At 38.1% G+C, this 12,435-nt stretch overlaps 1 pseudogene; it reads right to left on the bottom strand.

Annotated features, from left to right (window-relative positions):
- Nucleotides 1–11,907: 11,907 nt before the first annotated feature.
- On the bottom strand, nt 11,908–12,219 carry LOC119000026 (60S ribosomal protein L37a-like; annotated as a pseudogene).
- Between the last annotated feature and the right edge of the window lie 216 nt (nt 12,220–12,435).

The following is a 12,435-nucleotide window of genomic DNA, read 5'->3' as shown; positions in this document are numbered from 1 at the left end:
AAAGGCTAGGTATTTTATTTATAAAGAGACTTTTAAATTAGTTTTTGTATTGTATTTATTTAGTAAAATATATCATTGATGAAAAACAGTATATTGTTTCAGACCATCACAGAGGAGACAACTAGGGAAAAGGCACTCATGGTGATGTTTCCAAAATACTAGACTGGCTACTACTGTATAAATGAGAGTAATACTGTCTCTCAAGGGTGGTTTTAGACAAAACACACTGAACTTAGAGCAGGTGAAGTGGAATTGTGTTATTAAAGCCCATAATTGATCAGTTCAGTTTTCCCTGAAGGAAAGACTTCTTTAGAATATTAAATTAATAAATGAGATGAGAGGAATCTACAGGTTTCTTGCACCTAGGTATTATTAAGAGAGACTTCAAAACCTGAAAACACTTTTTTTCATTTTTTTATGTGGAATTAGGAGAAAAGTACTAAATGACTTTAGGATTTGTATTTTTGCTTTTATTACCTAATTTCTTGTGACACCTTGACGGGGATGGAAATTTGTTTATTTTTTCTACAAATAAAAATGCTAAGATTCTGTAAAAAAAAGTAAAATTAAATAAATATTTCTTCTTTTTGAATAACTGTAATTTCTTAAAGGTTAGCAATGTCAAATCTAAAACATTAAAAGTGAACTTTTTGTACTGTTACATTAAAATGGCAGTCAATGTTGTCCTTGAATGGATTTTTTTACCCAGTTATGATTTTGTAACATTATGCATCGGTCATTTGGAAAATATTGGTCCACTGAGTTATACAGATCTTCCAAGTGTTGACACATATCATTGTATGTTATTTGTAAAATCACAAACACATTCTCATTGATCTCAGGAAATTGGGAAGCTATAAAAATTGTGACAGAAACAAGTTTCCAAAACTGTAAGTTTTACTTAAAAGCTGAAATTTTCATCATCATGAAATACTGACAATTGTTTCCATCAAAGAAAGGGGCTCATTTTTTTCTTCAAGAAAATGCCTCAAATACTTAGATCTCAATACCCATAGTATGTCTGTGAAGCCTTCTGGTGTTCCATGGAAAATGGCCAGCTTAAGTCCTAGCTGCTTTTCCCTGAACAGATCCTCCAACTTCTGTATGGAACACGAGCGTGTCCTGTGTCCCACCTACTTCCTCACACAAACTATTAAAAAAGGCATGTAATCAAGAGTCAAGGTTTATTGAAAGTAATCATTTTTACTGGTTTTTCATGGGAATTCTTAAGTGAAACTGGCTTTTTTAAAAACCATGACTGTGCAATAAAAGACAATAACTACTAGTATAGTTTGGTGTCACTGTTAACGATTTGTTCCAGGAACCAGCATTTCTACCCACTGTTGCTTTTGCACCATCAGTGCAAATGTCAATGATAAAATAGGCAAACAGAATCTTAGTATTGGTATAAAAATAATTTTTACTTCAAGAACTTCAGAATGTATCTCAGGGAACAGCAAAGTCCTGGGGACAAACAGGACTACACTTCAAGACCTTCTGGTTTATCCAGTAATTTGAATTAACATCATAAGGATGGGATGGTTGAAAGAGACATGCTTTTAAAAGATGAAAGAAAAATAAATAACCTATTATTACAGCAATACTTTCAACAACAGGTTTTGCTTATTAAATATTTAAGCATTTAAAATTTTGCTCTGTATCATTACTAGATTCTTCTAAAATGCAGTTAAATGGGTTCTCTTATATTCCTTAACATTGCAAGAAATCAAATATTATTAACAAACATTTAAATTCATTTAGATGAAAATAATGATAGTTTGTTCTGCATTTGGTGATCTGGGATTGAATTCAATTAAGTTCAACAATTCACTTTAGTAAATATTTCTATTTAGCTCCACCCAGGGCCATGTTTGAAATACCACTTTAAATCAGTGCTTCTTAATGTGTGTCAGAGCAGGGTTTGGGAAAGGCCTTACTACTAGAAAAACCAGATTTAGTATTCAGGAAACAGACAAAAATTGTTATTTCTGTTACAGACTCCTGAAAGTTAAAGTCAACAGATTCAATTAACAGGAATACATGTATTGGTTTGGCGCAAAGTCATTTGTTTTTTTCTGTATGATTACTCTAGTAGCACTCAGCTGTCTCTAACTTCATTCAAAACAATTTTGTTAAATTGCATTTTGACAGCTGTCATATAAGAGTGCATTTTAAAAAACTTATCAAAATTGGTAAGTTTTTGTGTGGCCATTTTAATATTGAAGATGGAAGAAAATATGCAACATTTTTGGCACATTATGCTTTATTAGTGCAAAAAAGGTAAAAACACAACTGAAAAAAAACAAAAGATTTGTGCAGTGCATGGAGAAGGTGCTGTGACTAATCAAAGGTGTCAAAAGTGGTTTGTGAAGTTTCATACTGGAGATTTCTTGCTGGGCTAGTATGCTCCACGGTCAGGTAGATCAGTGGAAGTTGATAGCAATCAAATTGAGGCAGTAATTGAGAGCAATCAACATTATACCATTCAGGAGATAGCCGACATTCTCACAATATCCAAACCAATAAAGTTATTAGTGAAAAAAATGTGTCTTTTATATAGGAAAAACCATACGGACTTTTTGGCCAATCCAGGACAATACTTTCTCTTCTTCACAGAGGACAAATCAGAATAAAAGAGACAGAGATTCAATTTTTGAAAGCTATGATTTAAATGTTCTTTCTTCCTTTATCATGATGTTAATAAATAATCATCATTTGAAATATTGCATTTAAAAATGTTTAGATCACTGTACTTACCAAAGGCATTAAACATATGGCTCTGAGATTTGTTATCTCCAAATTCTTATAAAATGCCACCATGTGTTATTGAACTAATCCTTTCCTTTAAAACTTCCTTTTATATGTCTTAATGTTTAAATGAAAGATCTGTTGGTCACTATGTTCAAAATTCTGGTATAAACATAACCTATATTCTTTTAACTTTTTTTCCAATTACAGCTTATATTCGATATCATTCTGTATTAGTTTTAGATGTACAGCAAAATGGTTAGAAAATCACCTACTTTACAGAGTGGTGCCCCTGCAGTTTCGAGTACCCACCTAGCCCCACACATACAGTTATCACAGTATTAATGACTGAATTCCCTATGCTGCAGTCTACATCTCTGTGACTATCCTGTAACTATCAGTTTGTATTGCCTAATCCCTTCAACTTTTTCACCCAGCCCCACTAAATGTAGTATTTTAACCAAAGTTCTACTGTATATACCTACTTTTTCTTCTTCTGGAATATTATTGTAACCAAACAAATGAAAGTTCAGCTGCCTGCTGTAATAAAAGCCAAATTCATGAGACAGATGCTGGTGCAAAAGGAAAGAGGTTTTAGACCAGTGCCCCACCACCTGGGAGCCTGGTAGACTCCCATCTCAAAGACCATCTCCCCTGCCTGCTCAAACCAGAGGTTCTTAAAGGGATAGGGAGGGGAGGGCTTTTTTCCTATCCAATTTTCTTCCTAGTTTTGGCACCCAGGATCCTTTCCAATTACCTTCTAGGTTTCTGCACACCCCAGTCCCACCCATTCATCTTTCTAACTTCCACCTCACTCAGTTTAAGAACCTCCCCTGCCCCTAGTACTATGTTGGCCAATAGGGGAGAATCCCCAGTGATCTGTCTATGGTAACACTATCTCATACTAATTAGATTAATTACACTATTAGATTGATCCTATAGTTTAATAACCCATTTCTTTCTTAGAGTCGAGTACCTTCTTTACCATTGGTTTCATCGTTGCCTTAAAATTCCACAATTTTTGAAAAAAATTTAAACCTTCACCTATTCCTCATATGTATTGTAATGGCTGGTGTTGTTTTATCTGTTCTTTAAGCTAATGAGTAAGTATATTTGTACCTAAAATTGAGGTCACAGAAACTACTTGTAAATTATCACTGTCTATTTTCCTCTGTATTTTTCAGTTCACAAGGTCCTTTACTGTCTTTCTGAATTATGGTTCAGTTTGGGATTTTAATTTTATATCTCCTATTGCAAATAGGGGTAAATGGCAAATTGCACTTATTTCATAGAATAACTAGTGGAACTTTCAAAGAGTACTGTAAAAAAATATAGCTGGGTAAAACATGTCACTTGAATCTCTAAATCTGTTTGCCAAACTATTTGTGTAATTTATAAAGTAGTGTACCAAGAGCTTCCAAATTTAAAAACTGAGTGAAGTGTTCTCAGTTGGCTTAGATAAGCCAAAATTTATTATAAGGACTTTATCAATAATTTTCTATACCACACATGATTTTATAGAGGACAGCTAAAACAGACCTTTTTCTCAACTATGTACCAACCTAGATCAGAGAATTAAAAATATAAATAATAATAACGGAGAGGAGATGATAAATATCAGTCTCCTATCTTCTCTCTGATCCATGTTTTTTTTTCAAAATTAAAAAATGGTTACTAATTGTTGTTTTGTTTTCATGGTGTAGGCTCCCCACACAGGCAAATAATTTTCATGTACCCTGTGAGAAACTGCTCACTTCACCCTCTGAAATCCTGCTTGCCTACCCTTCCCCCACCATATCTCTTTTTATGTGTTTGTTTTAGTTTTTTCTTTTTCTTTCTTTTCTTTCTTTCTTTTCTTTTTTTGGTGGCAAAGGAAAGGAGTTTTTATTCAAAAGCTACAAGATTTTGGAATAACAGCTTTCCACATGCATTAATCTTTTAAGCCTATCATTTCAGGCTAAAATCTTTAACTCTTTAAATACAGCTTTAATCACTTAAGCCTATTAATTAATGCTAAGATCTTTAACTCTTGAGTTCCCCTATCATTCTCCCCGTTAGTTTTTAATGATCTTAGTTCTATAAGGTTAGTTTACAAATTAAACAACATAAGATACAAAAGTTACACAATTTTGGAAGAATGGCAGGCTTCTGCTTCAGAGCTCATCCCCTCTAGAACATCCAAAGAAGAATAATCCTGCCACCTTCCTCCAGGCCAGTCCAATCTTAGGCAGCACCCAGAGTCCCTTCCCATCCAAAATACCATCCTTTGGGAAATACAGGAGGCTGCAGCATGATCATCCGGGCATCCTTGAAGAAGAACACTCTTTTTTCCTTTCTGTTGTCACATCCTTCATCTTAATCCCTGCTGAGGAGACAGCAATATAGGCTGTCTCAGGGGATGTCAGAGACTGGCTTTAGGGCACAGCCATTCTACACACTTTCCCAGAAACCAGAATGGTGCTTCCCCCTCACAGGAAAGCCATAGAAACACACTCCTGGTTTCTGGCAGACCCAATATCTGGCCTCTGGAGGCCCCACCCACTAGCCTAGTGAGGCTGTACCCTGCGCAGTTCAGGGAGATAATCCCAGACAGACTCAAACAAGTGGCTCAGGGGCAGAGGAATACACCACCATCTTTCTTGAAGTCTGAAAGGCATCTCCCATTCAAGATCCAGGAATCCACTTGATCTCACCAGAAGGCTTCCCAGAAACAGGTCAGTGACAAGTCTAAGACTGACAGCCAGCCAGCTGTCAAGTTATGAAAAGCAAGGACCTACAACCAAGACTACTCTATCCAGCAAAGCTTTCATTTAGAATGGAAGGTGAAATAGCTTCCCAGACCAAAAAAAAAAAAAAAAAAGAAGAAGAAAAGAAAAGAAAGAAAGAAAGGCTAAAGCAGTAAATTTTCACCAAACCAGCATTGCAAGAGATGCTAGAGACTGCTCTAAGAAGAAGAAATAGAGAGAGAGGAACACAGGTACAAAGAAAAAATGGCATTAAATAAGTACCTATCAATAATAACCTTAAGTGTAAATGAATTAAATACTCCAATCAAAAGACATAAGGTAGCTGAATGGATAAGAAAACATGACCCATTATTGATTGAGGTCCCAGCCCACAGTTTCCACAGGATTATGGCTGAGAGGAGACAAATTCTCGTGGACTACCTAGTCCTGTGGAGGAAAAGGGACAGCTCTGCCACTCTCTTAAGAGGAAAGCATGCCTTGATGGGTTTTTGTTGGTTTTAATTTGCATAGGAATACAGGGTGTATATGAAAAGCTCATCAATCATTATCAGGCAGTAATGATCAAATAGATAACATTCAAAGAACTCTGAGGGCCTATTTTGAGTCAGGGCCATAAAACTTTGGGAAAATAAACTCATTTCATGCTTGGACCCTTAGCATTTAAATTGAGGGTATTAACAAAGCAGGTTTTGCAGGATTTTATGCATTCTTTCTTGGGCCGGATTGCCCTGGGGAACCTGCCCTTCCCAGCACAGGGCCACACCCACCTCCAGCATTTTTTCAGGCTTAAGTCAAGCAGGGGAAGTAAAGCAGCCAAGAGATTAGGAGACTTCTTACAGACAGAACAAGGACTTAGCCTATGTCAAAGCTGAGGGATGAGGGTCCATCACCCCCTTTCTCCATAGCCCCCCAAGTTCTTCCCTGAGAGCCCCATGTGACCATGCCTGTCTTAGGTCATCCCTCCCTGGAGGAATCTTACCTGTCATTGGCTAACCGGTCATGCACTGGGGGCCAGGCAGGGTGAAGTCACTGGGGGCCAGGCAGGGTGAAGTAAAGTGGGCAGAGGCAGTGCTCCTGCCAGGGAGATAACCTTTGTTTCCTTAGTGGCTTAGGGTACCAACACATTATATTTACTGTCTACAAAAGACCCACTTTAGAAAAAGGATTTAAAACACAGGCTGAAAGTGAAGGGATGGGGGGGAAAAACATATTCCATGCAAAAAAAAGCCAGGGTAGCAATACTTATATTTGACAAAATAAACTTCAAAACTAAGGCCATAACAAGAGACAAAGAAGTCACTACATAATACTAAAGATATCAATCCAACAAGAGGATATAACCCTTATAAACATATATGTGCCCAATACAGGAACACATAAATACATAAAGAAAATCTTGGAGAACTTTAAGCAACAGATAGATAAAGTACAGTCATTGTAGGGGATTTTAACACCCCACCATCACCATTGGATAGATCTTCCACACAAACCATCAAGAAAAAAAAGCTACATTAAATGACACACTAGATCAAATGGTTTAATTGACATTTACAGAACGTTTTATCCTGAAGCAATAAAATACACATTCTTCTCAAGTGCACATGGATCATTCTCAAGGAGAGACCACATGGTAGGACATAAAATATGTCTTCACAAATTAAAATCATATCAAGCACTTTTCTCAGATCATAATGCCTTGAAACTAAAAATCAACTTCAATAAAAAATATTTCAAAAACGGCTGACTTCCACCTAAGATGGAGGTGTAGGTAGACACACTGTGCCTCCTCACACAACCAAAAGAAAGTCAATAATTTAAAACAAAAAACAACCAGAACTGACAAAAACCGAACTCTATGGAAGTTTGATAACCAAGGGGTTAAAGAAGACACATTCATCCAGACTGGTAGGAGGGGTGGAGATGAGCCAGGGGGACACTGCTTGCTCACAGCAAGGGGTGGTTGGAGGACCGGGGTACATGAGGCAGCAGCAGGTGAACCCATCAAGGCAGCAGATTGTGGACTTGGCAGCCTCACTTTCTAGTGCAGATAAACTGGGAGAAACAACTGGGGAGCAAAACAGACTGTGCAACCCAGGGCTCCTGCACAGGGAAATAAAGCCTCAAACTGCCAATTAAAAACACCTGTGAGGGGTTGAGGCAGTGGGAGAAAGTCCCAGCCTCACAGGAGAATTCACTGGACAGACCGTCAGGGTCCTAGGGTGTACACAAGCTCACCCGCCTGGGAATCAGCACCAAAAGGGCCCAATTTGCTTGTGGGAAGTGGGGGAAGTGACTGAAATCTGGCAGAGGACAGAGCAAGCACCATTGTTTCCCCTTAAACACCTCCCCCACATAGAGTGTCACAAAATAGCTATATGGATTACCCTGCCCTGATGAACACCTAAGGCTTCACTCCTCACTACATAACAGGCACATTAATACAAAACAAAAGTGGCCCAAATTAAAGAACAGATCAAAGCTCCAGAAAAAATACAACTAAGCAAGGAAGAGATAGCCAACGTATCAGATGCACAGTTCAAAGCACTGGTGATTGAGATGCTCACAGAATTGGTTGAATTTGGTCACAAATTAGGTGAAAAAATAAAGGCTACCCTAAGTGAAATAAAGAAAAATGTACAAGGAACCAATGGTGATGGTAAGGAAACTGGGACTCAAATCAACGGTGTGGACGAGAAGGAAGAAAGAAACATCCAACCAGAAAAGAATGAAGAAATGAGAATTCAAAAAAAAAATGAGGAGAGGCTTAGGAACCTCCAGGACATGTTTAACAGTTCCAACATGCGAATTATAGGGGTACCAGAAGGAGAAGAGGAAGAGCAACAAGTGGAAAATTTATTTGAACAAATAATAAAGGAGAACTTCCCCAATCTGATAAAGGAAATAGACTTCCAGAAAGTCCAGGAAGCTCAGAGAGTTCCAAAGAAGTTAGACCCAAGGAGGAATACACCAAGGCACATCATAATTACACTAACCAAGATTAAAATGAAGGAGAGAATTCTAGAAGCAGCAAGAGATAAGGGGACAGTCACCTACAAAGGAGTTCCCATTAGACTGTCAGCTGATTTCTCAAAAGAGACCTTACAGGCAAGAAGGGGCTGGAAAGAAGTATTTCAGGTCATGAAATTCAAGGACCTACATCCAAGATTGCTCTATTCAGCAAAGCTTTCATTTAGAGTGGAAAGGCAGATAAAATGCTTCTCGGATGAGGTCAAGTTAATGAAGTTCATTATCACCAAGCCCTTATTATATGAAATGTTCAAGGGATTTATCTAAGAAAAAGAGGATAAAAAACATGTACAGTAAAATGACAGCAAACTCACAATTATTAACAACCATACCTAAAACAAAAACAAAAACAAACTAAGCAAACAACTAGAACAGGAACAGAAACACAGAAAGGGAGATCACATGGAGGGTTAGCAACAGGAGAGTGGGAGGGGGAGAGAGGGGGAAAAAGTACAGAGAACAAGTAGCATAGATGGTAGGTAGAAAATATACAGGGGGAGGGTAAGAATAGTATGGGCAATGTAGAAGCTGAAGAACTTATGACATATGGACATGAACTGAAGGGGCAGGGAATGTGGGTGGAAGGGGTGTGTAGGGTGGAGGAGAATGAAGGGGGAGAAATGGGACGACTGTAATGGCATAATCAATAAAATATATTTTAAAAAACAGCAGTACATTTACACAGTGGAATACTACCCAGAAGTTAAAAAGAAGGAATTTTTACCTTTTGTGACAGCATGGATAGCACTGTAGAATATTATGCTAAATGAAATAAGCCAGTTGGTGAAAGACAAATACCATATGATCTGACTTATAAGTGGAATCTAATGAACAAAATAAACCAACAAGCAAAATAGAACTAGAGGCATAGAAACATGGAACAGAATGACAGCTGTAAGAGGGGAGAGGAAGGTGGGGACTGGTTGAAAGAAGGTGGAGGGATTATTCAAAGAACATGTATGCATGACCCAGGGACATGGACAATGGTGTGGTGATTTACTGTAGGAGTGGGAGGTGGACTTGGTGGAGGGAGAAAAAGGAAGAACGTTTGGGACAACCTGCACTAGCATAAACAATAAAATATTTAAATTTAAATAAAGTGAAAAAGATAATACATCAAGTTAGTGTTCCCCCAGCTGCTCTTCTCACAACCTCAAAATATATTCTTCCTCTTGCATTTCCCATGCTCATTAATGTCAGCTCCTCTAGCTAGCGCTCCTGTTCTGGTCCCAGTCAATAGGAACTTCAAATTATCTCCTATTTCCTTCAACACATTCCTATCACTGACACTCTTGCTTAGGCATTTGCTCTCATATCAGTTATCACTATAGCCTCCAAAATCTACCAGCATTGTATTTAATTCATCCTTCACCACTGGAATGATTTTTTAAAATTATCATTCTGATGTTAGGTGGTTGCAAGAAACCAGTGAGCTGGGAATGCCCTTTTGGCATTTGAGTGAATGATGAAATATTACCTATATATAGATGGAAAGACCAGTCTAAGAGAGGGGCAATACATACGTAGGTAGAAATGTTATCTGCATTCAAAAACAACCATTGAGCCCTGGCTGGGTAGCTCAGTTGGCTGAAGTATGGAATCAAGGTTGCAGGTTCAATCCCAGGTCAGAGTACGTCCAGAAAGCAACCAATGAATGTGCAATTAAGTGGAACAACATATCAATGTTCCACTTATTTGTTCACTATTTCTCCTTCCTTCCCCATCTCTCTCTAAAATAATAAATAAAAATAAAAGTAAAATTATTGACCATTTGCTATGTGCCAGGCACTCTTCTAGATGCTGGATATATAACAAAAAGGCAAATTATCTCCCCTCATAGAGGTTACATTTGAGTAGTAAGGGGAGATAAAGTAGTAAGCCCAAGCAAATAAATATATATTATTTTAGATGCTGATATTTTAAAAAGTAACTAAGGGAGGGAGTGGTGGGAGTAGAGAGTGTTAAGGAAGGATCAGTCATTTCAGAGAAGGACTCAAGACTGATGACATTTGAACTGAAGCTGTGCTATAAAAATACAATGACTAATTGGTACAAGGATATCAAAACAGAAGGGATTACTTCCAATCAAGGAGTATTTGTGTCGGACTTGGTAGAAATTTTATGGCTGCTGATTCATGAAAAGGGTAAATCCAGATAAAAGGAATTGTATGAGACAAAGCTGAAAAGTTCATGCTACATTCAGAAAATAATCAGTTATTGATCATAATAGAAATAAGTGAAATCTGACTGTGTCAGTGTTTGAGTGCCACATTACTATTTGGACTTAATTCTCTGCTCTGTGGGGAATCACCCAAAGTTTATGAACATGAGTATAACACGTCCAGAAGTGTGCTTTTAAAAAAACTGTAACACAGGAAGTTGAGTCCGGTGACCTTGACCACTCATTTAGATTAGTAAAAAAAATCCACAAGAAGGACCTAGTATAACAGACATAGCCTTTATTACTTAAATTACAGGGAACACTGATGGTGGCAAGTCAGCTAAGTAGGACTGCATTACCCCTGCCATCCCTGTCCAAGACTAATTATAAGGTGTCCCAGACAAAGAGGGCATAGGTCCAAATTACACAAAGTTTCATGTGGCCTAAAGTTATGTCATAATACATCAATGCTCACATTGAAAAAGAAAAGGTCAAGAAGCAGTCCAGCAAGAAACCAGTCCCCTGGGGAGATAGGGAGGGAGCCATACACTGTGCCTTGGGACAACACACATTCCTTCTGGCCAGGGTCCCTTGGGCCAGCCCTCCATCACGGGGCTGGGATTTGGTGGAAGAGCCATGTCCAACATGACCCCACAAAAATAATCTATCTCTTTACTTCTTTCTTTCTTTCTTTCTTTCTTTCTTTCTTTCTTTCTTTCTTTCTTTCTTTCTTTCTTTCTTTTTCTTTCTTTCTTTTCTTTCTTTCTTTCTTTCTTTCTTTCTTTCTTTTCTTTCTTTTCAAGAATTATCTTTTATAGAATAGATTGAAGAAGGCAAAAACATTAGTTAGAAACTTACTGTAGACTTCAGGTAAAGATGGCAGCCTGGGTAAACATGCCTCACCTACTCACACAACTACATCAAAATTACAACTAAAATATAGAACAACCATCACTCAGAACCATCAGAAGTCAAGTTGAATTGAAGTCTGACAAGTAAAGAATTAAAGAAACCACAATCATCCAGACTGGTAGTAGAGCAGAGATGAAGAGTGGGCTGGTCCCATATTCACATATAATGGACAAAAATTCGATATCTTGAAAATGAGGAGTTCCAGCCCCATACTAGGCCTCCCAGCCCAGGGGTCCAGTACCACCAACTCATCCAGCTGACAAGCTCCCGCATCTTTACCATAAGCTAGAAACATTTCAAATTGTGGAGCTTCTACTGGTCTTACAATTCCTTCAGTCTTCTGGTGATAGACTTTATTGTGACAACACAAGTGGAATTGTAGGGCCAGGCACCACCGGCTACTGTTTTTCATGCAGGAAACACAATGTCAGATCCCCACAGTTCGTTTGTTCATCTTCATTTTCCCAAAGGAAGGGCAAGTGTACTTGGATTTCAAGGGCAAGTGTACCTAGAGGGGCAACTGTGATAACTGATTTTAATTTTCTTCACCACTGCCCTTAGGGAGGTACCATAACTTGTCCCATAGTTACTGAGAATTTCAATCTTCTTGGTGTATTTAGCCATGTTGTTGGAATCCAAAAAGTGGTCCACAGTTTTTGAAATCTGATGATGCTGCCATCGTTGATACGGTTTCTGGCAAGGGCACACGTGTTGAGAACTTCTCTAACTATCCTTCTCTGGGCCATTTTGCTTTTCAAGATATGAGAGTTAGTTGCTATGGGTGTCATTAGAGGTGTGGACAAGAAGGCAGTGGAAGCTGGCAAAGTCACCAAGTCCGCC

This window comes from Sturnira hondurensis, unplaced genomic scaffold (genome assembly GCF_014824575.4).
Source record: "Sturnira hondurensis isolate 20B ecotype Veracruz unplaced genomic scaffold, ASM1482457v3 Scaffold0015509, whole genome shotgun sequence".
Classification (NCBI taxonomy): domain Eukaryota; kingdom Metazoa; phylum Chordata; class Mammalia; order Chiroptera; family Phyllostomidae; genus Sturnira; species Sturnira hondurensis.
The sequence above is the reverse complement of the archived record's forward strand: the minus strand, read 5'-3'. Positions and strand labels throughout refer to the sequence as shown.